Source organism: Dendrobates tinctorius, unplaced genomic scaffold (genome assembly GCF_039654945.1).
Source record: "Dendrobates tinctorius isolate UK_male_01 unplaced genomic scaffold, ASM3965494v1 ptg000054l, whole genome shotgun sequence".
In the NCBI taxonomy this organism is placed as follows: Eukaryota; Metazoa; Chordata; class Amphibia; order Anura; family Dendrobatidae; genus Dendrobates; species Dendrobates tinctorius.
The window spans coordinates 19,076,000-19,101,834 of record NW_027361722.1 but is presented as its reverse complement, the minus strand read 5'-3'; the positions used below and the strand labels follow the sequence as shown (position 1 = coordinate 19,101,834).

The 25,835-nt window shown below is 48.1% G+C and overlaps 1 protein-coding gene across 3 annotated transcripts in view; it reads right to left on the bottom strand.

The window, feature by feature from the left end:
* Positions 1-3,225, bottom strand: part of C2CD2 (C2 calcium dependent domain containing 2) — a 65,850-nt gene extending 62,625 nt beyond the window's left edge. For 2 of the 3 annotated variants that reach the window (XM_073577207.1, XM_073577209.1), the window contains exon 1: positions 1,980-2,136. The gene's annotated coding sequence lies outside the window, so the exon portion shown is untranslated. Of the gene's footprint in view, positions 1-1,979; positions 2,137-2,951 lie in introns of those variants that run through there. The other variant, XM_073577208.1, reaches the window with a different exon arrangement.
* Between the last annotated feature and the right edge of the window lie 22,610 nt (positions 3,226-25,835).

Sequence of the window (25,835 nt, the reverse complement as noted above, 5' to 3'; positions counted from 1 at the left end):
TATACGGCAGGTCTTGTGGGTTGTTATTGGTATACGGCGTGTCCTGTGGGGTATTATTGGTATACGGCGGGTCTTGTGGGGTGTTATTGGTATACGGCAGGTCTTGTGGGTTTTTATTGGTATACGGCGTGTCTTGTGGGTTTTTATTGGTATACGGCGTGTCTTGTGGGTTGTTATTGGTATACGGCGTGTCTTGTGGGGTATTATTGGTATACGGCGTGTCTTGTGGGTTGTTATTGGTATACGGCGTGTCCTGTGGGGTATTATTGGCATACGGCAGGTCTTGTGGGTGGTTATTGGTATACGGCAGGTCTTGTGGGGAATTATTGGTATACGGCGGGTCTTGTGGGTTGTTATTGATATACGGCGGGTCTTGTGGGTTTTTATTGGTATACGGCGGGTCTTGTGGGTTGTTATTGGTACACGGCGGGTCTTGTGGTGTGTTCCCAGTATACGGCGGGTCTTGTGGGTTGTTATTGGTATACGGCAGGTCTTGTGGGTGTTATTGGTGTACGGCGGGTCTTGTGGGTGTTATTGGTGTATGGCGGGTCTTGTGGGTTGTTATTGGTATACGGCAAGTCTTGTGGGTTGTTATTGGTATACGGCGTGTCTTGTGGGGTATTATTGGTATACGGCGGGTCTTGTGGGGTGTTATTGGTATACGGCAGGTCTTGTGGGTTGTTATTGGTATACGGCGTTTCTTGTGGGGTATTATTGGTATACGGCGGGTCTTGTGGGGTGTTATTGGTATACGGCGGGTCTTGTGGGTGTTATTGGTGTACGGCGTGTCTTGTGGGGTGTTATTGGTATACGGCGGGTCTTCTGGGGTGTTATTGGTATACGGCAGGTCTTCTGGGGTGTTCCCAACATATCCAAGTCAATGGGTCATTGTCTTCTGCTGAGTCAATAAGTTGTTTTTAGTTCTGTTTCCTGGAAAGATGGGTGACAACCAATAAGTCCGCCAATGCTCCACCAGAAGTTGTTACCCAGTTTTTAACCCAAAGATATAAAACAAATCTGGTGACTAAAATCTAACGACGGCCCTGTCTATTGTGGTCGTGGCGGTCATATTGGACATCACCCACCTTTCCCAGGAACGGAAATTAGAGAATTTTTAACAATAAGGTCACAGAGGAAAACATCTGGGTTCTTTAAGGTAAAAAGTTTTGCAGTTTGTAAAGTTCAAAAGAAAGTGAAAGGGGTTGTAAAACAAAAGCAGGAGAAGAAGAGGAGGAGGAGGAGGGGGAGATGTCACCATTGTGTGGAGCCCTGGGATCTTTTCTTACTTCCTGGTGAAACAAACAGGAACTGAAGTCTCATTGTTACAAAGCTGCAGCAGAGAGAAGTCACATCAATATAACTACTAGAATACTGCTCCTATGTATAAGAATATAACCAGTATAATACTACCCCATATGTACAAGAATATAACTACTATAATACTGCCTCTATGTACAAGAATATAACTACTATAATACTGCTCCTATGTACAAGAATATAACTACTATAATACTGCTCCTATGTACAAGAATATAACTACTATAATACTGCCCCTATGTACAAGAATATAACTACTATAATACTGCCCCTATGTACAAGAATATAACTAGAGAAGTCACATCCACATAGTCTGAATAGTCAGGTCGCAGCCTGCAGATAACCCCTCGTGTGCCAGCGCAATGCAACTATTAGACGTCCCCATCTCTGCCGACTTCTATATGGGTCGTGACAAGTCTGCAAAAAAAAAGAAAAAAGTGCGCCAAAGTGCCTAATTTGTCGCCCAGTCCTGTCCGACGCACTCAGCCTGGTACCGCTCAGCCCACCCCGGTGACGATCACCATCACGCTGTCTGGACCGCTTTCAGCTTCCGTGCCCACGAATGGGACTCTGTCCTACTTACCCGTCCTCCGCTCGCCGACCTACTCAAGGGCACAGCTATGGCACCCCGTCTTGCGCCAGTGCACCCGACTCCTTCCTACCTGTTCAAGTGACTCAGCAGACCCCCAGGCCTTGTGATCCCACACTGCAGGAGCCTAGCACCGGCTGCTGCTGGCCATAGGATAGGAAAAGCCCAATACCAGGAGGCATGGCCAGGATTGTCAGATTTGCATAATGAGGGCCTCCCATAATGCCTGCAGTGAGTGTGACTGGAGGAGGCTGCAGGGGAGAGGCAGCAGTACAGTGCATGCTTAACCCTATAGTTGCTGCAATGCCTCTCCCAGAGAGTGGCACCTTCTACGCTTTGCAATCTGGAAATTATAGTGTTAACCGTAACCAATGTGCTGCCCTCCTCATTAGAAATGCCCTTTTTTTACCCTTTCCTTTCCAGAGCTTTTTCCTTTTTTTTTAACCCACTTACCCCCTGGTCTGACTGCTGTCTGTGCTCATTGATCCAGTACATATTAGACATCCCTCCATTCCAACTGGAGAGAGGACTACAAATCCCATGATGCAATGGGACATGGTGGACATAAAAAAAAGACTAAATGCTGCCAGGCAGTGGAGATCTTTTGCAATTACAACGCTTTGTTAAAGCAGAAAATAAGGACCCCCCTTTCAGAGGCATAAAAAGCCGGGATGCCCCCTAATGTGCACAGAGGGGACTATCGGTTTGCAGGTGCTTCATGACGGTGGACTCCAGGCGCTGAGCAGTGACTGCAGAGGATGCACAGGAAGTGGCGGCTACAGACCAGCGACTCTACACATGTACACTGCCCAAGCAAAATGGTAACAATGTTTTGAACTTCTGACTTTCAGACTCGGTATCTCACCGTCCACTTCTGCTTCATACATAAGACTACCATCATGTTATAGACAATCATCTTGGCTATCTCATACATAAATTTGACTTGTAACTATTTAGCATATGATTAGTTGTGCAGATTCTCGTCATGTCACTGCATTGTTACTGTTTTGCGCCTAAAAATCAAAAATTTGTTTTGTAAATCCACCTTTGGCTTTCAGCACGGCCTAAATTACATCCAAACATGTCTTGACCGACATCTGATCCCAGGTCTCTTCTACACGTTTCCAAAGTTGGTACATACTGGTGGTCGCCTCACTTGGGTCTGTATACAGCTTTTTCTTCACCTCTTCCCATTCTGGGGACAATCCAGCACCTCTACTTCATTGTCACTGAACCATTCCTTCGCCAATCTCGACATATACTTCAGGTCGTTGTCCTGCTGGAAAACTAGGTCGTCCTTCTCATACTCATAGAACTCCAGTGTACGAAGTCACGAATCTTGTAGGTGTTAGGCGCCAGGTTTCTGCGTCTGCTCTGCAGGAATCCAGGGCCTCACATTCTGCGGTCTCCTGCTGTCTTTCTACTGCAGAGGAGATTACTTTGCAGCAGACAGCTCCAGAGACTCAATTCCCTTGTGCTCATACTGGGCATGCTCACGAGGCGATCTCCCATTGGAGATCGGGAGTCATGTGCCCAGGTCCTGTTCCAGATCTCATTGGTCCATCTCGGAGATCTGGAAGGTCCCGCACGGCTATAAAAAGTGTGCATGGCCGTTCCGCCATGCGCTAGTATAGACTATACCTGTTATGTGTGAATGGCGACGGATGTATGTTTCTGGTGACTGACTCATTATAAAACCCCTTCCCTCTGATGTTACACATGTGGATAGGGAATTAGTTCAGCAGTCAGCGCCAGTCAGTGGCAAGTCTTAGGCCACTGTGCACACCGCACCTCTACGCTAGCGTCTGACATTGCGCCTGCTTTCTAGCTTTGTCGTAGAGCGGCAGTGTCCTACGCCGCGCTGCAGTCCTTCTTGGCGTTCGCAGTAGCGACGCTGCACACACGGTAGGTGTAGACGGACGCAGCTCCTCTGTCTTAGGTCCTGCTCCTGTGACCAGATACCGTGTGTGCATTTCCCTGAGGTCTGTGTCTCTAACAGGCTCGGCGTTTTCGTATGTTTATGTAGCGGCACCTCTGTGTGTGAACAGAGCCCGCTCTGCGCACTTTGGGTGAAGTTGAACCTGTGCGTGATATACCGCCATATTGCTCCTCTGTCATTACCTAGCAGCGGTGTAACATCTACTGCACGGTGGACCCCGAGCGGCGAACGCACTTTATTATTATTTTTATTTAGTGCGTTCCGCCGTTCCTAACAGTAGGGTACTCACAGCTCAGCACTGACACCACCATCGATCCTGGTCATTTATCCATCGTCTTTGGCTGTGAAAAAAATGGATATCATCAGACTTCCTCCACCGAACGTCACACTTCCTTCAATTTCTCGATCTGTTAGCCCCTTTTTCCCTTGTTTCTTCCAGACCCATTTGCACCCATCAGAGCCGTCCATTGACTTTCATGTCATTGATGCAAGTCACCTGTTTCCATTCTTCTACTGTCCACTTTTTGCAAACTCGAGCCGACACTTCATATGACGATATTGAAATTGAGGCTTCTTCACCTTTCTTCGGGCCACCATTCTAGACTTGTGTAGTGTGTGGCACACTGCTTCCATAGACGTCTTTGATCTCACTATTACGAAGCATACGAGCAGGCCCGGATTGGTAATATGCCCAAACGGGCATTTTCCCGCTGGGCCGCAGTCATGTGGGCCGCGGGCAGCAGCGCCCGCTCATCTGCCCGCTTGCCAGCTGATGCGGTCACTGGCCTGGCTGTTGTTCCTGCCGCCGACCCTCTGCGGGCACAGCGGTTATAGTTTCCAACCCTCCTGGGATTTTTCTATCCCTCACTGCAGGGAGATAAGCCGCCACGCCCCCCCACGCACCCCATTCTCACCCCCCAGCCACTCACAGCGTCACTTCACTTGCCTGCTCTCTTCTCTGTACACAGGACCTGTGATGAGGTCACAGGAGGGGAGGAGTCAGGGGTCACATGATCAGGAGTCTTTGTCCAGACCCCTGACTCCGCCCCTCCTGTGACCTCATCACAGGTCCTGTGCGCACAGCCCTGCCACTTGGTGTCTGCCGCTGCTGTGCTGGTTGTCATGGAGCCGGATGAGGGAAGTATGTGTGGGGTCAGGAGGGGTTTACAGGGTAGATGTAGCAGAGCTGTGTGTGTACGAGGTGTACGGAGCGGAGCCGTGTGTGTACGAGGTGTACGGAGCGGAGCCGTGTGTGTACGAGGTGTACGGAGCGGAGCCGTGTGTGTACGAGGTGTACGGAGCGGAGCCGTGTGTGTATGAGGTGTACGGAGCGGAGCCGTGTGTGTATGAGGTGTACGGAGCGGAGCCGTGTGTGTACAAGGTGTACGGAGCGGAGCCGTGTGTGTACGAGGTGTACGGAGCGGAGCCGTGTGTGTACGAGGTGTACGGAGCGGAGCCGTGTGTGTACGAGGTGTACGGAGCGGAGCTGCGTGTGTACGAGGTGTACGGAGCGGAGCCGTGTGTGTACAAGGTGTACGGAGCGGAGCCGTGTGTGTACGAGGTGTACGGAGCGGAGCCGTGTGTGTACGAGGTGTACGGAGCGGAGCCGTGTGTGTACAAGGTGTACGGAGCGGAGCCGTGTGTGTACGAGGTGTACGGAGCGGAGCTGCGTGTGTACGAGGTGTACGGAGCGGAGCCGTGTGTGTACGAGGTGTACTGAGCGGAGCCGCGTGTACGAGGTGTACGGAATAGAGCCATGTGTGTATGAGGTGTACGGAGCGGAGCCGCGTGTGTTCGAGGTGTTCGGAACGGAGCCGTGTGTGTACGAGGTGTACGGAATAGAGCCATGTGTGTACGAGGTGTACGGAGCGGAGCCGCGTGTGTTCGAGGTGTTCGGAACGGAGCCGTGTGTGTTCGAGGTGTACGGAATAGAGCCATGTGTGTACGAGGTGTACGGAGCGGAGCCGCGTGTGTTCGAGGTGTACGGAACGGAGCCGTGTGTGTACGAGGTGTACGTAGCGGAGCCGTGTGTGTATGAGGTGTACGGAGCGGAGCCGTGTGTGTACGAGGTGTACGGAGCGGAGCCGTGTGTGTACGAGGTGTACGGAGCGGAGCCGTGTGTGTATGAGGTGTACGGAGCGGAGCCGTGTGTGTACAAGGTGTACGGAGCGGAGCCGTGTGTGTACGAGGTGTACGGAGCGGAGCCGTGTGTGTATGAGGTGTACGGAGCGGAGCCGTGTGTGTACAAGGTGTACGGAGCGGAGCCGTGTGTGTACGAGGTGTACGGAGCGGAGCCGTGTGTGTACGAGGTGTACGGAGCAGAGCCGTGTGTGTACGAGGTGTACGGAGCGGAGCCGTGTGTGTACGAGGTGTACGGAGCGGAGCCGCGTGTGTACGAGGTGTACGGAGCGGAGCCGCGTGTGTTCGAGGTGTTCGGAACGGAGCCGCGTGTGTTCGAGGTGTTCGGAACGGAGCCGTGTGTGTTAGAGGTGTACGTAGCGGAGCCGCGTGTGTACAAGGTGTACGGAGCGGAGCCGCGTGTGTTCGAGGTGTTCGGAACGGAGCCGTGTGTGTACGAGGTGTACGTAGCGGAGCCGCGTGTGTACGAGGTGTACGGAGCGGAGCCGCGTGTGTACGAGGTGTTCGGAACGGAGCCGTGTGTGTTAGAGGTGTACGTAGCGGAGCCGTGTGTGTACAAGGTGTACGGAGCGGAGCCGCGTGTGTTCGAGGTGTTCGGAACGGAGCCGTGTGTGTACGAGGTGTACGGAGCGGATCCGTGTGTGTACGAGGTGTACGGAGCGGAGCCGTGTGTGTACGAGGTGTACGGAGCGGAGCCGTGTGTGTACGAGGTGTACGGAGCGGAGCCGTGTGTGTACGAGGTGTACGGAGCGGAGCCGTGTGTGTACGAGGTGTACGGAGAGGAGCCACGTGTGTACGAGGTGTACGGAGCTGAGCCGCGTGTGTACGAGGTGTACGGAGCGGAGCCGCGTGTGTACGAGGTGTACGGAGAGGAGCCGCGTGTGTACGAGGTGTACGGAGCGGAGCCGCGTGTACGAGGTGTACGGAGAGGAGCCGTGTGTGTACGAGGTGTACGGAAGGAGCCGTGTGTGTACGAGGTGTACGGAATGGAGCCGGATGTGTACGAGGTGTACGGAGAGGAGCCGTGTGTGTACGAGGTGTACGGAGAGGAGCCACGTGTGTACGAGGTGTACGGAGCTGAGCCGCGTGTGTACGAGGTGTACGGAGCGGAGCTGCGTGTGTACGAGGTGTACGGAGAGGAGCCGTGTGTGTACGAGGTGTACGGAACGGAGCCGGCTGTGTACGAGGTGTACGGAGAGGAGCCGTGTGTGTACGAGGTGTACGGAGCGGAGCCGTGTGTGTACGAGGTGTACGGAGCGGAGCCGTGTGTGTACGAGGTGTACGGAGCGGAGCCGTGTGTGTACGAGGTGTACGGAGCGGAGCCGTGTGTGTACGAGGTGTACGGAGCGGAGCCGTGTGTGTACGAGGTGTACTGAGCGGAGCCGCGTGTACGAGGTGTACGGAATAGAGCCATGTGTGTATGAGGTGTACGGAGCGGAGCCGCGTGTGTTCGAGGTGTTCGGAACGGAGCCGTGTGTGTTCGAGGTGTACGGAATAGAGCCATGTGTGTACGAGGTGTACGGAGCGGAGCCGTGTGTGTACGAGGTGTACGGAACGGAGCCGGCTGTGTACGAGGTGTACGGAGCGGAGCGTGTGTGTACGAGGTGTACGGAGCGGAGCCGGATGTGTACGAGGTGTACGGAGAGGAGTCGTGTGTGTACGAGGTGTACGGAACGGAGCCGGCTGTGTACGAGGTGTACGGAGAGGAGCCGTGTGTGTACGAGGTGTACGGAGCGGAGCCGTGTGTGTACGAGGTGTACGGAACGGAGGCGGATGTGTACGAGGTGTACGGAGTGGAGCCGTGTGTGTACGAGGTGTACGGAGCGGCGCAGGATGTGTACGAGGTGTACGGAAGGAGCCGTGTGTGTACGAGGTGTACGGAATGGAGCCGGATGTGTATGAGGTGTACGGAGAGGAGCCTTGTGTGTACGAGGTGTACGGAGCGGAGCCGTGTGTGTACGAGGTGTACGGAGCGGAGCCGTGTGTGTACGAGGTGTACGGAGAGGAGCCGTGTGTGTATGAGGTGTACGGAGCAGAGCTGCATGTACGAGGTGTACGGAGCGGAGCTGCGTGTACAAGGTGTACGGAGCGGAGCCGTGTGTGTACGAGGTGTACGGAGCGGAGCCGTGTGTGTACGAGGTGTACGGAGCGGAGCAGGATGTGTACGAGGTGTACGGAAGGAGCCGTGTGTGTACGAGGTGTACGGAACGGAGCCGGATGTGTACGAGGTGTACGGAGAGGAGCCGTGTGTGTACGAGGTGTACGGAGCGGAGCCGTGTGTGTACGAGGTGTACGGAGAGGAGCCGTGTGTGTACGAGGTGTACGGAGCGGAGCAGGATGTGTACGAGGTGTACGGAAGGAGCCGTGTGTGTACGAGGTGTACGGAACGGAGCCGGATGTGTACGAGGTGTACGGAGAGGAGCCGTGTGTGTACGAGGTGTACGGAGCGGAGCCGTGTGTGTACGAGGTGTACGGAGAGGAGCCGTGTGTGTATGAAGTGTACGGAGCGGAGCTGCGTGTACGAGGTGGATGGAGCGTAGCTGCGTGTACGAGGTGTACGGAGCGGAGCCGTGTGTGTACGAGGTGTACGGAGAGGAGCCGTGTGTGTATGAGGTGTACGGAGCGGAGCTGCGTGTACGAGGTGTACGGAGCGGAGCTGCGTGTACGAGGTGTACGGAGCGGAGCCGTGTGTGTACGAGGTGTACGGAGCAGAGCCGTGTGTGTACGAGGTGTACGGAGCAGAGCCGTGTGTGTACGAGGTGTACGGAGCGGAGCCGGATGTGTACGAGGTGTACGGAGAGGAGCCGTGTGTGTACGAGGTGTACAGAACGGAGGCGGATGTCTACGAGGTGTACGGAGAGGAGCCGTGTGTGTACGAGGTGTATGGAGCGGAGCCGTGTGTGTACGAGGTGTACGGAGCGGAGCAGGATGTGTACGAGGTGTACTGAAGGAGCTGTGTGTGTACGAGGTGTACGGAACGGAGCCGGATGTGTATGAGGTGTACGGAGAGGAGCCGTGTGTGTACGAGGTGTACGGAACGGAGCCGGATGTGTACGAGGTGTACGGAGAGGAGCCGTGTGTGTGTAATTGTGACGGAACTAGGAATGCTTCAGATCCATCACCTTGTCCTCCTCCAACAGCGCAGACAGCAGGATCGCCTTGGAATCGGGGTTGCCGACCATGTGAGCGGATCATGATATGTCCTGCATCGGGAGGCTCAGGTGGGCACTACAATGGAAGCTGGGATGCTATAGTATCTTTATAGAATCTTTCTTTCTTTCTTTCTCATTCTCTATTCTGTCTTTCCCTCATTTTCTTTTTCTCTCTCTGTTCTTTCTTCCCCTCTTTCTTTCTCTCTGTTCTTTCTTTTCTTTACTTCTTTCTTTCTCTCTCTGTTCTTTCTTCTTTCTCTCTCTGTTCTTTCTTTCTCTCTCGCTCTCCTTTCTTTCTTTCTTTCTTTCTTTCTTTCTTTCTCTCTGTTTTCTTTTTTCTCTCTCTCTGTTTTCTCTCTTCCTTAGTGCCAGTCAGTGTGCCCATAATGCCAGCCACTGTGCCCTCAGTACCAGTCAGTGTGATAAGCAGTGCTAAATGGGTGCGGTTGGGCGTGGACATGGGTGTGACTAGTTGCGAAATGGATGTGGCCGGGGCGTGGCCTAAAATTTGCAGCAGCGTGTTGCGCGCACTGCTATCTTTGTCCCTCTTTCCCTTCTTCAAAAGTTGGGAGGTATGATAGGGGCAGCTATGATCAGGGGGTCTGGTTGCCCAATGGATAGCAGTTCTGCCAGGAATTCTGTCACCGTGGTGCGTACAAAAGGGGACAGAGCTTTGGGAGGAGTACTGCAACTAAAAGCAATAAATAGGACTGAGCTGAAATACTGGGCACAGCTGTGACTACATGTTATATAGTCGTGTTAATCTCCTCTCCCTTCTTGTAACCTACAAGTGTACAAAGATATCATATAGTCACCATGTGACTAGTGGGCCTGTGTAACTTCAAATGCCAGGGCTGAATTTTAGTCCCAGTCCGGCCCTGCATACGAGCCTCCTCCACTGCCGTGTTTGTCTCCAGAACTGATAGACCTTAAGATGAGCCAACTTGTTGACTCCGATAATTTGTCTGGACGTCCACCTCTTGGCTTTTGAATGGATGGACGGACATAATTTCCTATTCTTCCAGCTGTCATGGAGCTCACAGTTTGGCAATTTTCTTGGCCGAGAGACCGCTATCGATGAGCCGGATGATGCCGTTTCTCTTTTCTTGGGAAATCTACATGACTGCTCCTTGATTCAAACCAGTGGCCTTTCACTTGCGAATCATTCTAATAACACACTGAGCTATTAGGGAATGTGAGGACAAGTTGTATTCTATAGTATTCGGGAAGAAAAAGATGTTTCCACTACCAGGAGCAAAACCATAACAATGCAGCGACATGATGAGAATCTGCATAACTAATAACATGCTAAAGTCAAATGTATGTATGACATAGCCAAGAGGATTGTCTATAAAATGATGGCAGTGTAATATGGATGGTGAGATACGGCGCCCGAAAGTTAAAAGTTCAAAACATTGTTACCCTTTTGCTCGTCAGTGCAACTTCCTGTTAGTGAAGCAGAGAACAAAGTGCAACCATGGAGGGAATAACAGTGTAGTGTTATTGGGCAACTATGACTGGTAAATGTCTATAGACTCCTTTTTTTAAGTAGAAGAAGGATGAGTACAACCCCAAGAACACCATCCCAATCGTGAAGCATGGTGGGGGAAACATTATTCTTTGGGGGTGCTTTTCTGCAAAGGGCATAGGATGACTGCACCATATTGAAGGGAGGATGGATGGGTCATGTATTGCGAGATTTTGGCCAACAACCTTCTTCCCTCAGTAAGAGTAATGAAGATGGGTCATGGCTGGGTCTTCCAGCAAGACAATGACCCAAAACACACAGCCAGGGCAACCAAGGAGTGGCTCCGTAAGAAGCATTTCAAGGTCTTGTAGTGGGCTAACCAGTCTCCACACCTGAACCCAATAAAAAAATCTTTGGAGGGAGCTGAAACTAAATTATTTTTTTATTTTCTGGTTTTTATTTTTAGATTCTGTCTCTCACTGGTGAAGTGGATAAAAATTACAGACCTCTCCATTCTTTGTAGTTGGGAAAACATGCAAAATCAGCAGTGTATCAAATACTTCTTTTCCCCACTGTATATTTGAATCCAATCTATCAGACTTCTTTTTTTTTTAATTAAACGTTTTTATTAGATGATTTGACATATTAATATGCAATCAAATATACAACAGAAACCATACATGATATGCATATAGCTTGACAATACAATGTTGCTCTCATCCACTTTCAATTTAACCTTTTGAATGTTACAACAATACTTCATTCGAACCATATACAGAGCTAGCGATGAAACTATAAACAAATATTATGACCTCAAAATCCCCAAGTTACCAGCTGCATCCTCAAGATTGTACCATATTGTACCTTTAAATGCTACCATTAATTGACTTATCTCTGCTTGTGAATAACTACGTTCAATAAAAGTCCTCTATTTTTTGGAAAAAATTTTCAGTATTCTTTTCTTTTTGGGATTCTGTATCTATTTTGTCCATCAACATTAGGGATTTTATAGTATCAGTTCTGAAACACTCGGTGATTTCTTCTCCAGCCAGTGTCTCAAGATACATGTCTTAAGTTCCGGCAGAACAATATGTACAGCATCGGGAGCACTGTATATTTTATTATTTGATTCACTTATAAGGCTAATGAAATGAATAACACATGCCTGTACATTTTTGGGTAACTCAACTGTCACGGGGCAGTTGGGGGAAAACAGGAAACGTGGAACCAGGATCCCTAAACTGCCCCTCAGGCTAAGGAGGTGCCCTGACTTTCCTTAACTGGGGGTACACTTGATGGTAGTGAGGCCCAAGTCCCCGACCTGTCCCTATATCCTGTTCAGCCCTGAGCTAAACCACCAACCCCCTCCCCAGGAGGTGAGACAGGGAAAACGTGTACTGCACCAAATAACAAACAAGGAAAGATACGACAGACACCTAAGGGTAAAATAAACTAAAAAACAAGACTTAGCTTCTATCTGCTGCTAATGCTCCGAGCAGCAGAGTAAGGCACCAGAACAAGGAAATAGCTGGAGCTCCACTGCAACACAGCCTGCTCCTGACTTTAGCTTGGTTGGTCTCCAAATGAATAATATCACCAACAGTGAGTGCAGCACCTGATGACCCTTTATATGAAGGAGGGAGTGGTCACACCTGCCGACTGATTAAACATGTAGTAACACCAGCGGCCACCGGGGGGGGGAACCCAGCAGCAGACTCACTAAACTTGTAGTAACACCAGCGGCCACCGGGGGCAAAAACCCATATTAACCCCCAAGGGCCAGAAAGGAAAAAGGTTTATATAAGAGAATCCAGACTCTGACATTGATCCAAAAATGGATCGTGACATCAATCAATTCAATTACCTCGGCCCAGAGTCTTTGAATAGTTGGGCATTCCCACAAACCATGTAATAAATTGGCCTTGTGCAGACTACATTTTGGACAACTAGTAAGATAGTGAGCAGGTGCACCATTGTAGGTAAGGTTAAAAGCGTCTATCGCTTGGTGTATCAGTTTATAATGCATCTCTCTCCACTGCTCATTAATCATTACCTTTCTTTTTTTTTTTCCACCCGATCAGTATTTTGTTACCCAAGTCTTCATCTGGAATAGATTTATACCGGGTTTTAAATATTTTTGAGCGCCATGGTGACTGAATCTGGACACGAATATAGTCATAGATGCTGGAAAGCGATTCCAAAGTCTGTACTCTGCCCCATCATGGAATCAAAATTGTTCATTCTTTCTACTTTCCCCAGGTTTTTCACCATATTTGTGTAATGTGTCATGAATTGTAGAAATTGTAAATATTGATTATTTTGTAATCCAAATTTGCCCGAAAATTCCAACCAACTCAATTATCTTCCCTCTGCCGGTTGTAAGATATCGCCCAGAACCCAGATTCCTTTTTCCTTCCATTCCTTAAAAAGTTTATTCTGTGTTCCTTGTGAAAAGTTTGGGTCTTTCCAAATCATCAAATATTTGGAGACACAGAAAGAGAGACTGAACAGTTTCCTAATAGCTTTCCATGATCCCAATGTGTCTCTGAGCAAACTGCTTGTTTTACATAGTTCGGTAGATGAGCAAATTTTGTATGTAAGATTGTATTGAGGTTCAAAGGACTGGCTAGTTCCTTCTAGACTTCTCTTTCGTGGGTTCAGGCTTACATTATAAAGGGCAGGAAATCTAACACTAATTAAAAAACATCTGTTCTGTCTCCGACATAATTCATGATCTTTTTTTTTTTTTCAATTATTTTTTTTCAAGAAAACAAGTCAAAACAATGACAACCATAGTTACAACCACCATATATATGAAACTAGGGGAACGAGAGGAGAAAATAAGGAGCAGAAAGTGGGGACCGACAAATGAAAAACAGGAAAGGAAGGGGGGGGGAACAGGCGTTAGTGGCATCGATAGAACTATGTGTAACAGCAAGTAGACATAATAAGTCTCAGTGTTCTGCAGTACAGTAATATATTCCAAAAAGGAAAGAAAACAAACAACATTCAATATCTAATATCCGGCATCTTAATTATATACGGATAAGCAGACTGGAGCGGGGCAACCGTGGAGTGTCTACTATGTGTCCAGGGGTGCCAAATGCTCTGTCTTTTTATTATGGCGGTCATCGAGTGAGCGAGTGCTAGTTCAAGCTGGCAGTGAGTGTTAATTCTATCAATTAGTCCTGCAACCTCTGGGGGGTGGGATCTTTCCATCTAGCCGCTGTCAACACTCTAGCAGCTATCAAAATATGTGACAGCGTACCTCTAAGAATATGAGGAATTTCGTTCAGGCTAATGTGTAAAATGGCCTGGCTTGGGGTCAGAGTCATCTGGATACCCAAGACTTGTGAGATCAATAAATCAACCACCCTCCACCAAGGCTGGAGCACCGGACAGGACCACCAAGTACGCTCAAGAGTACCCCTCATCCCACACCCTCTCCAGCATTCACCAGACCCACCAGCTCCAAAATGTGCAGTTCGGACCGGGAACTGGTACCATCTCAGGTGCGTCTTTTTCAACTGCTCCAGATGGTTCACACATGAAGAGACCCGTACAACTTCACACAATCCTTCCTCCCAGTCAACAGGTTCGGAGAGAAAACCCAGATCCCGCTCCCACCTGATCATATAGGGCAGTTTTGTATTATCCGGCGGGTCATTCAGGGCTCTATATAATAATGAGATACCTCTCGGGCCAGAATCAGGCAGCAGAAAATAACCGTTAACTGTGTTATTTAGTTGTGAATTGAAAAAAACCGAGTCCGGTGAATTATGCAACATATGACGTATTTGTAGGTATTGGTAAAAACACCTCCGGGTGGCCGGAAACTCAGCAGCCAGTTGGTCAAACGGGATTAACCCACCACTCCCCACCAGGTCTCCCAGACTCACAATTCCGGCAGCAACCCATGTCTGAAGATTAAGGTATGGAATATGCATCTCAAGGGCCTTTAACGATATGGAGTGGCGTGATAGTTTAATAAGAGATGGGACCACTGTCCTCCAATGATGTAGCGCAGCTTTCATAGTTGGCAAAAGTGGGGAAGTAGTTTTAATAGCTTCAGCCTCCAAAATATATCGGGTAGACCTGGCGGTAGCATAATAATTTTGTATTTGAAGCCATTTATGGTCTCTGTCCGCTTGCCACCAGTCTCTCAGTCCCGTCATTATAGCGGCTTTATGATACTTTAACAAGTTTGGTACCCCCAGTCCCCCCTTTTTTATACGGGAAATACATCAGGGCCCTGGAGATCCTAGACTTTTTATATGACCAAATATAACTATATGCCATAGTTTGTACTCTTAGAATTCTTTTTTTAGGGATTATCTTTGGTATGCACCGGAGTAGGTACAATATTTTAGGTAGGACAATCATCTTAAAGGCATTAATCCTTGCAATCCAGGAGGTCTGGACAGCATGAAGCTGCTCCAATTGTTTCTTAAGCTGTATTTCCAAATTAGTAAAGTTCCTATCCACAATCTGCTCAGAACCTGTCAGTGTAATGCCCAAATATGGAATACCCTCTCTCATCCAGTTAAACGGAAAAATGGCCTCCAGCCTTGTCTTTGCCGCACAAGGAACTGCCACCGGAAACAACAGGGATTTTGTGGGGTTCAGTTTATAGTATGAGACCTTGCTAAATTCCCCAAGTTCACAAATAATCGCAGAAAACGAAGATTCTAAATTTACACAGGATAGAATGACATCATCGGCGTATAGACTGACTTTGTGCTCCACCTGTCCAACCCTAATCCCAGAAATGCCCGCCGACATTCTAATGCGCTCGGCAAGTGGCTCCATGCACAGCGCAAAAATAACAGGCAAGAGCGGGCACCCCTGTCTCGTACCGTTCGTGATCTGGAACGGGCCGGACAAGAAGCCAGACGTCAAAACCCTGGCGCAGGGGGTCGAGTACATGGCACAGATTGCGGATAATATAGGGCCCGACAGTCCAAATTTCTCCAGGACTGCTCTTAAATATCCCCAGTGCACCCTGTCAAAAGCTTTTTCAGTATCAAGTGACAGGAATGCACTGGGCTGGCCAGACAGCTCAGATATTTTAATCAAATTCAACATACGTCGTATGCCATCCTTCGTCTCCCGTCCTGCAACAAAGCCCACCTGATCTGGTGACACTATAGTCGGTATAAGTAGTTTCAGTCTAGATTCTATGATTTTAGTAAACAGTTTGACATCTGAATTTAACAAAGCAATGGGTCTGAAATCTCCGGGATGTGTGAGTGATTTCCCCGGTTTTGGTATAGTGGAAATAGTGGCCTCTAAATTAGGGGCCATCACAGTACCAGCGTCTCTCCAGTGTGTGAACAGACGCTGTAGATATGGTGTTAATTGCCGAGAAAAGGTCCTATAATAATCATTCGTTAAGCCATCCGGGCCTGGGGCTTTATGAAGTTTAGTCTGTTTAATCGCCTGCTGAATCTCTGCAGCCGCGAAGGGGGCGTTTAAATAATTTAATTGGTCAATGGTAATACATGGCAAATTAACAGAATCTAAGTATGCATCAATAGATGTTTGGTCAGGTTGAGGGGTGGAGGCATCATCTTTTAAATTATAGAGGGCAGTGTAATATTGAGCAAAGGCTTGCACTATGTCCCGTGGGTTCCTAAGGGCTCTACCTTGCTCATCCAATATGTGGTCAACTCGTGACATGACCTCCCGTTTACGAACTCTGCGAGCTAGAAGCGCTCCCGCCCTGTCCCCGGTAGCATATAAGTTAGTTTTAAGTTTCCTCATATTGTATGCATATTTGTATAGGAAATTTTCCCTTAATTTAAATCTAATTTGGGAGATCTCCTCAGAGACGGAGGGCGTATGTGCAGCCTTATTAATAGCATCTAAATAATGTAAACGGGAGAGCAGAGCCTCTCTACTGGCTTCTCTTTTCTTCTTTAAATATGAAGCTTGTTGTAGGAGAACCCCCCTAACCACCACTTTGTGAGCAGACCAAAGGGTCTCATCAGAGACCTCCCCATTATCGTTTATTTGGAAGTAGCCCTCCAGCTCCGAGGAAACCTTATCAACCACCTCCCCCCTCAGCAGCAATGAGTCATGAAGACGCCACCTGACCGCAGGGTCAGCCTGGTGGGCAAGAGCAAGGGTCAGAGAGACAGGAGCGTGGCCAGACCAGGCGATTAGGCCAATAGTGGCATTTAGACACCTGCTTAGGGTCGCACTATCTATTAAGAAATAGTCGATACGGGAGAATAAAAAGTATAATCTCTTTCCGATGCGTGTGAGTATCTCCAAAAATCATGTAGGTGAAATTCATGGGATAGGAGGTTCAAACCCCTCCTAGTTCTCTTCCTTCCTGAAGAACAGTCAAGGTCCGCATTCATGGGGAGATTGAAATCACCACATATGATATTGCTACCCTTCGCTTTTAAAGAGATATCATTAAAGGTAGTTCTCAAAAATTTGTGTTGGCCTTCATTGGGAGCATATACATTTGTCAATGTGTGCACCTCTCCATTTAGCAGGCAAGTGACTGTCAAGCATCTACCTACGGAGTCAGCATATTGTGATAACAATTGAAATGCTATTGTACGTTTCACCATAATGCACACACCAGCCTTTTTGGTCTGACCATTAGCAAAAAACATGTGGGGGAAGTGAGGGTGTCGAAGCCTGAAATTATCGGCTTCCAATAGATGTGTTTCTTGAAGGCAGACAACATCCGCCCGTGACCTCCCCACCTCCCTCCACATCATAGAGCGTTTTTCAGGGGAATTTAGGCCCCTAACATTCAAGGATAAGATTTGTATACTCATAATACTGATACGAGAAGTTCACAGTGCTGCCGGCAGAATGGAACTGCACACTTAATATAGTCACATATAGCATGCTAGAACCAACAAGTCTACAAATACACTGAGAGTCCATTGTAGCACATACACTCACTGGCCACTTTATTAGGTACACCATGCTAGTAAGGGGTTGGACCCCCTTTTGCCTTCAGAACTGCCTCAATTCTTCGTGGTAGAGATTCAACAAGGTGCTGGAAGCATTCCTCAGAGATTTTGGACCATATTGACATGATGGCATCACACAGTTGGCGCAGATTTGTCGGCTGCACATCCCTGATGCGAATCTCCCGTTCCACCACATCCCAAAGATGCTCTATTGGATTGAGATCTGGTGACTGAGGAGGCCATTTGAGTACAGTAAACTCATTGTCATGTTCAAGAAACCAATCTGAGATGATTCGAGCTTTATGACATGGCGCATTATCCTGCTGAAAGTAGCCATCAGATGTTGGGTACATTGTGGTCATAAAGGGATGGACATGGTCAGCAACAATACTCAGGTAGGCTGTGGCGTTGCAACGATGCTCAATTGGTACCAAGGGGCCCAAAGAGTGCCCAGAAAAAATTCCCCACACCATGACACCACCACCACCAGCCTGAACCGTTGATACAAGGCAGGATGGATCCATGCTTTCATGTTGTTTACGCCAAATTCTGACCCTACCATCCCAATGTCGCAGCAGAAATCGAGACTCATCAGACCAGGCAACGTTTTTCCAATCTTCTACTGTCCAATTTCGATGAGCTTGTGCAAATTGTAGCCTCAGTTTCCTGTTCTTAGCTGAGAGGAGTGGTACCCAGTGTGGTCTTCTGCTGCTGTAGCCCATCTGCCTCAAAGTTCGACGCACTGTGCGTTCAGAGATGCTCTTCTGCCTACCTTGGTTGTAACGGGTGGCAATTTGAGTCACTGTTGCCTTTCTATCAGCTCGAACCAGTCTGCCCATTCTCCTCTGACCTCTGGCATCAACATGGCATTTCCGGCCACAGAACTGCCGCTCACTGGATTTTTTTTCTTTTTCGGACCATTCTCTGTAAACCCTAGAGATGGTTGTGCGTGAAAATCCCAGTAGATCAGCAGTTTCTGAAATTCTCAGACCAGCCCTTCTGGCACCAACAATCATGCCACGTTCAAAGGCACTCAAATCACCTTTCTTCCCCATACTGATGCTCGGTTTGAACTGCAGGAGATTGTCTTGACCATGTCTACATGCCTAAATGCACTGAGTTGCCGCCATGTGATTGGCTGATTAGAAATTAAGTCTTAACACACAGCTGGACAGGTGTACCTAATAAAGTGGCCAGTGAGTGTAGATGCCTGGGTATTTGGGAGGAAAAAATCTGGAAGAAAAAATGGGAGCAGATATACTTACAGACGGGCCAGAGTATTGACCCGAAAGGATGCCAAAAAGAAAATAAAAAAGAGAACAGACAAAAAAAGAAAGGAAAAGTAAAAAAGAAAAAGATAAGAAACCAAAACATAGTCAAATATACGAGAGCCACTTGTATAAACATCCAGAACAGTTCGGACGATCCGCAGATCAAGGATCTACGAGGGGGGTGGAAGTGAAAAGTTCACGAACCAAGGCCCACTAGGAAGCGTAGCAGGAGAGTCCAGTTATCCAGACTCATACCATGCAGTACAGTCAAGCCATAGACCACTCCGAAGCCACCTTCCGACCCGTGTCAGCTTGTCTCGGTGAAAAAAGGATCTTCCAGCTCGTGAGCTTCTCCTCCGCTTGCTTAGGAGAGGAACAGACGACTGTACTTCCGTCATGAGTAATGAAAAGCCTCACAGGATTGAAACCCCACCGATATTTCACGGAGACCTCCCTTAAGGCTCTGCAGACGTGGGCATATTCCCGCCTCTTAGACAGCGTAGCAGCCGACAGATCTGGGAAAACTTGCAGTGCCTGAAACTCAGAAGGAAGCTCAGGAGGATTTCTTATTTGTCTCAGAAAGGTCTCTTTAGTAGTATACAGGTGTATCCTTGCAAGAGTGTCCCTGGGGAGAGACGAATCCAAGTGCTTGGGTTTGGGCGTCCTGTGGACCCTGTCAACTAACAGGCCCCTTGGGGAGAGCGATGGCAGGACAGCTTGCATATAGTTTTGGAGGAAGGGGGCCAGATCTTTATCTCCTATAGTCTCTGGGATGCCTCTTATACGAAGATTATTTCTTCTAGATCTGTCCTCCAGATCGTGTATTTTATCAAATGCCCCTGCCAATCTACCTTTCATGGCTTGATTCTCATCCACAAGAGCGTTGATAACAGAAACATACTCGGACATCTTGTTTTCTAAGTGGTCTGTATGTACTCCTAAAGAGTTAACTTCTCCTCTTATCTCCTTTAACATGTCCTGCATGTCCTCCCTTAAAGAAGTGTGTACAGATGCCAGGAAATCCCTCATGTCCCCCCTAGTCATAGGTGCAGAGTTACTGTGATGTGTATCTGCTGAGGTCTCACCATAATTCATGATCTTTGACTGTCTGCTTATATATATATATATATATATATATATATACAGTGATTTGCTGAGAATATCCATAATGTTCAGTTTCAGCCATAGATTTAATGTTTTCATTGTTTTTGGCTCCATCTATTGACCAGAGTCATAACTGCAGTGTTATTGTGTGTTTTAGTTTCATTTTCTATTTCCCTCCCTTCACAATGCATTTTGGGAAAGTTGCAAGGCACCCTGGTAAGTTTGCAAAGGATTATGGTTTAGTCCAGCCCCCATTTTTCCCTCCAGTCCTCCATTTTCTCTCAAACCTGCTTCCTGGGAACATCTCATTTCTCTACTCCCCTTGTGTCAGCATTACTGGTAGGTAATCACGCTTCCCACATCTAATTCCTGTCTTAGATCACCCTCCTTAGTTAGCTCTCCCCTGGTTAGCTATTAGTGCAGATAATGTATATTGTGTATTCCTATGAACCCAGTACTGATTGTATTTATATATTTTACTTGTACTTTCACCACATCAATATACCACTACGTTCAATAAAACACAGATTCAACCTACAGTCTCCTTATTGGACCCCGGTATAGAGGTTTAGCTGCCTGTCAAAGCTACATGAAGTTTGCTTCAATTAGTGAGGACAGAACAACATCCTTAAACTGATGTGAGGAGGAGAGCTCAGTCATCTATGGGGGCAGACACCATTGTTTTCAAAGGTTATCATGGTGCGGGGAAAAACAGCAATGGAGGCTGGAATAGAGATCTGTCCTCTTCAGTGACGAGTTCCGCTTTTGTCTTGGATGCAATGATAGTCAGAGCTTGGTCTGAAGACCAAGTGGGCATCGTCATGAAAAGGCCTTCAGGAGTGAACGTGAAGGTGTCCTAGGGGCAGTTTTTCAACACCATGTTAGTCCGCATGTTGCTGGTGTTACTGTGAGCCGCCGTGTGGCCTTAACTTGCTCCCATGGCTGCAGCGTGTCCAGACTTGTCTCCCACCGAGCACATCTGAGACGTCAGTGGTCGGCAATTACATAGGAGCTGCCAGCAGTGTGTCTTGATGATTTTCTTGTCCAAGTGCAGAACATTCCTTAGACGACCATTAATGATGTCAGCGATAGCAACCAAGGCTGTGAGTGCGGGGATTTCTGCGTTCTCATGCTGAATAAATCGAGATTTATTGATAATTTGGTATCCATTGTTTCATCATTTAATGTCTCCATCCTGGGATTTTCACCATTCCATGACTTTTCCTTCTTGGTGTTGCAGTTTCAATGTCGAGGAGTGTACATCTCACATCTATCTCTGTATCTATCAAGATGACAAGGGGTTACATGCACAATAATAAATGACTGGCCTGCAGCTGACGGCAGCTGTCAGTGGATTACTTCCAGGGGAATGTGTCCATAAGGAATGAAGCTCGTAATAATTAGACAGACTGTCATTAATGAGGAAAAGGTGACAATTCTATTCTTGGGTTTAGAAGAAGAAGAAACGTTACACTGCAGAAATTTAGTAATCACAGGTGGGCAAGGAATCCACCTTCACGAGGGGCTACAGTTCTGCAGAGGTTAGTGTCGAGGAGAGCAGCGGAACACGTGTTGTAAGACCAACCTCCTATATTATGAATGATTACTTTTTAGTGCAAATTGCCATATTCTTTGATCATCCTTTTTTTATATATATATATAACATGCTAAAACAGCCCACCCCAAAAAAACCAAAAAATAATTGTAGAGCAGTAAGAACTTGTTGGCTGCCAGCAGTCACCACTAGAGGGAGCTCACTGTGTAAACTGTGTACAGTGGGCTGCTCAGCTCCCTATAGTGGTGGCTGCAAGTCACCAGCAAGATATTCTTCATATCTATGTTTCTGTATCAGAAAAAAAACAACAACTGTGAAACCTATAAAGTATATAATGCTGCATTGAAAATATTTTTTTTTTTTGGTTCTCCAACTTTAAAGTTCGATAGGCACTGAAGTGGAAAGAAGAAAGGTCTTCAATGTTTATTCATCAGGATTTTCGAGGCTTAGGTGGAGAACTTGTCATACAATGTAGGTGCAATTGCATTCGCTGAATATTAGCAGGGTGGGGCAATAAAAAGTTTCACTAAGGCGTGAGTAAACCCCGAAGTATCAGGAATTACACACCTTGATCCTCGATAATTTCCCAGCAGATAAGCCACCATCATAGCAGCAGGTGACTCCCGCTTTCCCCATGAAAAACATGTTGCTTCGTGGGGGAGAACGTTCTCCCATGGCCTGCAGGGTCTCTGAACTTGTCTCCGATTGGACACAACTGGGACATAAGCAGTGGCGGATTAAGTGGACTATGGGCCCGGGGCTGTTCATAAAACCTGGGCCCCTGTACCCCCCTTCCCACCTGAGCGCTGCGGTCCCCGTGCGGGAATTGACAGCCGTACGGACCGCAGCACTTGGTTTGCTGCGGGTCCATCCGGAAAACCCGCCACCATTCCACCACGTGTAGACATGGCCTAAAAAGACGTTGCACATAAGCTGTAGGCCTACGGCCAATACGCACAAAATCGCCCAACGTGATCCTGGCCATAGGGGATCCACTTTAATGTCCCCACTTTAATTTGAAGTCCCCTTACTTCATCCATTGCATTCCCCTATCACCCACTCACTTCATCTGCAGTGCCGCTTCATCATTTGCAGCCCCTTATCCCCCCTTCCATTTTATCATGTGCAGTCCCCTTCCCCCCCAACTTCATGTGCAGCCCCACTCCCCCATCATCATGTGCAGTTAATTTTACCCCCACATCATGTGCAGTCCCCCTTACCCCCACTTCATGTGCAGTGCCCCTTACCCCCAATTCATCATGTGCAGTCCCCCTTACCCCCAATTCATCATGTGCAGTCCCCCTTACCCCCAAATCATCATGTGCAGTCCCTCTTACCCCCAATTCATCATGTTCAGTCCCCCTTACCCCCAATTCATCATGTGCAGTCCCTCTTACCCCCAATTCATCATGTTCAGTCCCACTTACCCCTTAATTCATCATGTGCAGTTCCCCTTACCCCCAATTCATCATGTGCAGTCCCACTTACCCCTTAATTCATCATGTGCAGTCCCACTTACCCCTTAATTCATCATGTGCAGTCCCACTTACCCCTTTATTCATCATGTGCAGTCCCCCTTATCCCCCACTTCATCATGTGCAGCCCCACTTATCCCCCACTTCATCATGTGCAGCCCCACTCACCCCCCCTTCATCATATGCAGCCCCACTCACCCCCCTTCATCATGTGCAGCCCCACTCACCCCCCTTCATCCTGTGAAGCCCCCACTCACCCCCTTCATCCTGTACAACCCCAGTCACCCCCCTTCATCATATACAGCCCCCAGTCACCCCCCGTCATCATATACAGCCCCCAGTCACCCCCCCGTCATCATATACAGCCCCCAGTCACCCCCCCTTCATCATATACAGCCCCCAGTCACCCCCCCTTCATCATATACAGCCCCCAGTCACCCCCCCTTCATCATATACAGGCCCCCAGTCACCCCCCCTTCATCATATACAGGCCCCAGTCACCCCCCCTTCATCATATACAGGCCCCAGTCACCCCCCCTTCATTGTGTACAGCCCCCACTCACCCCCTCCCCCATTTAATTCATTTTATAAATAAAAAAAATAAAAAAAGTTCCCCATACCTACCTCACAGCCGGCTCGCTCCCCAGTAGCGCCTCTGCTTTCAGCATCCTCCGGGACATGTCGGCGCGTGCACGATGACGTCATTGCGCACGCCCGACATCTGACCCAGAAGTACAGCCGGAGGGAGCCGGAGCTGAGCAGCCGTCAAGGTGACTGCCGTGCGCCGTGCACAGCTCCCGGCCCCTCATAGAATGTGACGCGGGCGGCTGTCTGCTGCCGGCGGCGTCACAGCACAGGGCACGGCCGGCCCTGTACAGGTGCTGGGGGAGCGGTCCGGGGGGCATTTGCCTCTCTTCCACCCGGCCCAGCCCGCCCCTGGGCCCCCAAAAAACCTTGGGCCCGGGGCGACCGCCCCATCCGCCCCTATTAAAATCTGCCATTGGACATAAGTCCCGGCCCAAGGAACCTATAGTTTTATGAAGGAGAAACACTCACTAATCAGAATCACTCATCATGTAAAACGGATTATTGCAGTGATCGAGACCACCAGGAATCAAACATTGATGGGTCTTTCTTACAGAGAGGCCATATATCCCCCGATAAGGTAGCGAGGTATAAGTGAGGTCATTGCAGCCAGGATTCCTTCATGTAATGACCGAGGATGATAAAACTTTCAGGAACTCCAGGCACGAAGAACGTGCAAGCGCTCAGTGTATACGCAGAGCAGAAAGATGGAGGCACGTCATGTAGGAGAACATACCGGGGGTGATAGCACCAAGCATGAAGATGAGCATAGACCCTGGATTATTTCTAACCGCATGATCCCATATACAGCATGCCTGTGAATGCCTAATACACAGTGATTTGAAAAAGTATTCATACCCCATGAACGTTTCCACTTTTTTTTTTTTTTCATGTTACTTTCTGCAAACTTCAAAATGATAGGGGTTTCCTAAATATTTTAAAAATATAAATCTGAAAATTGATGTGCATTTGTATTCTGTAACCCCAAACACTCCCGAATCAATACTTTGTAGGACCACCTTTCGCTGCAATTACTGCTGCAGTCTTTTGGGCTCTTTCTCTCCCAGCTTTGCACATCTAGAGGTGACATTTTTGCCTCTTCCTCTTTGCACACTCGCTCAGTGAGATTGGATGGAGACGTCTGTGATCAGCAATTTACAAGTCTTGTCACGGATTCTTACTTGGATTTTGGTCTGGACTGTGACTGGGCCGTTCACACATAGGAATATGCTGTGATCTAAACTCTGCATTGCCATTGTAGCTCTGGCCAGATGTTTAGGGTCGTTGTCCTGCTGGAAGGTAAACCTACGGCCCAGTTTTAAGTCTTTTGCAGCCTCTAACAGGTATTCCTCCAGGACTGTCCTGTATTTAGCTTCATCCATTTTCCCATCAACTCTGACCAGCTTCCCTGCCCCTGCTGAAGAAAAGCCTCCCCACAGCAAGATGCTGCCACCACTATGTGTGACGTTGGGGATGGTATTTTCAGAGTGATGTCCTGTGTTAGTTTTCTACCACACATAACGCTTTTCATTAACCCCTTAACGACCAGGGGTATTTTTGGTTTTACATTTTCATTTTTCCCTCCCCTTCTTTCCAGAGCCATAACTTTTTTATTTTTCTGTTTATATGGCCGTGTGAGGGCTTATTTTTTGCGGGACGAGTTGTATTTTTAAATGACATCATTGGTTTTACCATATCGTGTACTCGAAAACGGGAAAAAAATTCCAAGTGCGGTGAAATTGCAAAAAAAGTGCAATCCCACACTTGTTTTTTGCTTGGCTTTTTTGCTAGGTTCACTAGATGCTAAATCTGACCTGCCATTATGATTCTCCAGGTCATTACGAGTTCATAGACACCAAACATGTCTATGTCCTCTTTTATCTAAGTGGTGAAAAAAAATTCCAAAGTTTGCTAAAAAAAAAAAAAAAAAAAAAAAAATTTGCGCAATTTTCCGAGACCCGTAGCGTCTCCAATTTTCATGATCTGGGGTCGGGTGAGGGCTTATTTTTTCCGTGCCGGACTGACGTTTTTAATGTTAACACGTTTGTGCAGATACGTTCTTTTGATCGCCCGTTATTGCATTTTAATGCAATGTCTTGGTGACCAAAAAAACGTAATTCTAGCGTTTTGAATTTTTTTTCTCGCTACGCCGTTTAGCGATCGGGTTAATGCTTTTTTTTTATTGATAGATCGGGCGATTCTGAACGCGGCGATACCTAATATGTGTATGTGGGATTTTTTTTTTACTGTTTTATTTTGATTGGGGCGAAAGGGGGGTGATGAGCAGATCGCCCATATGTAGC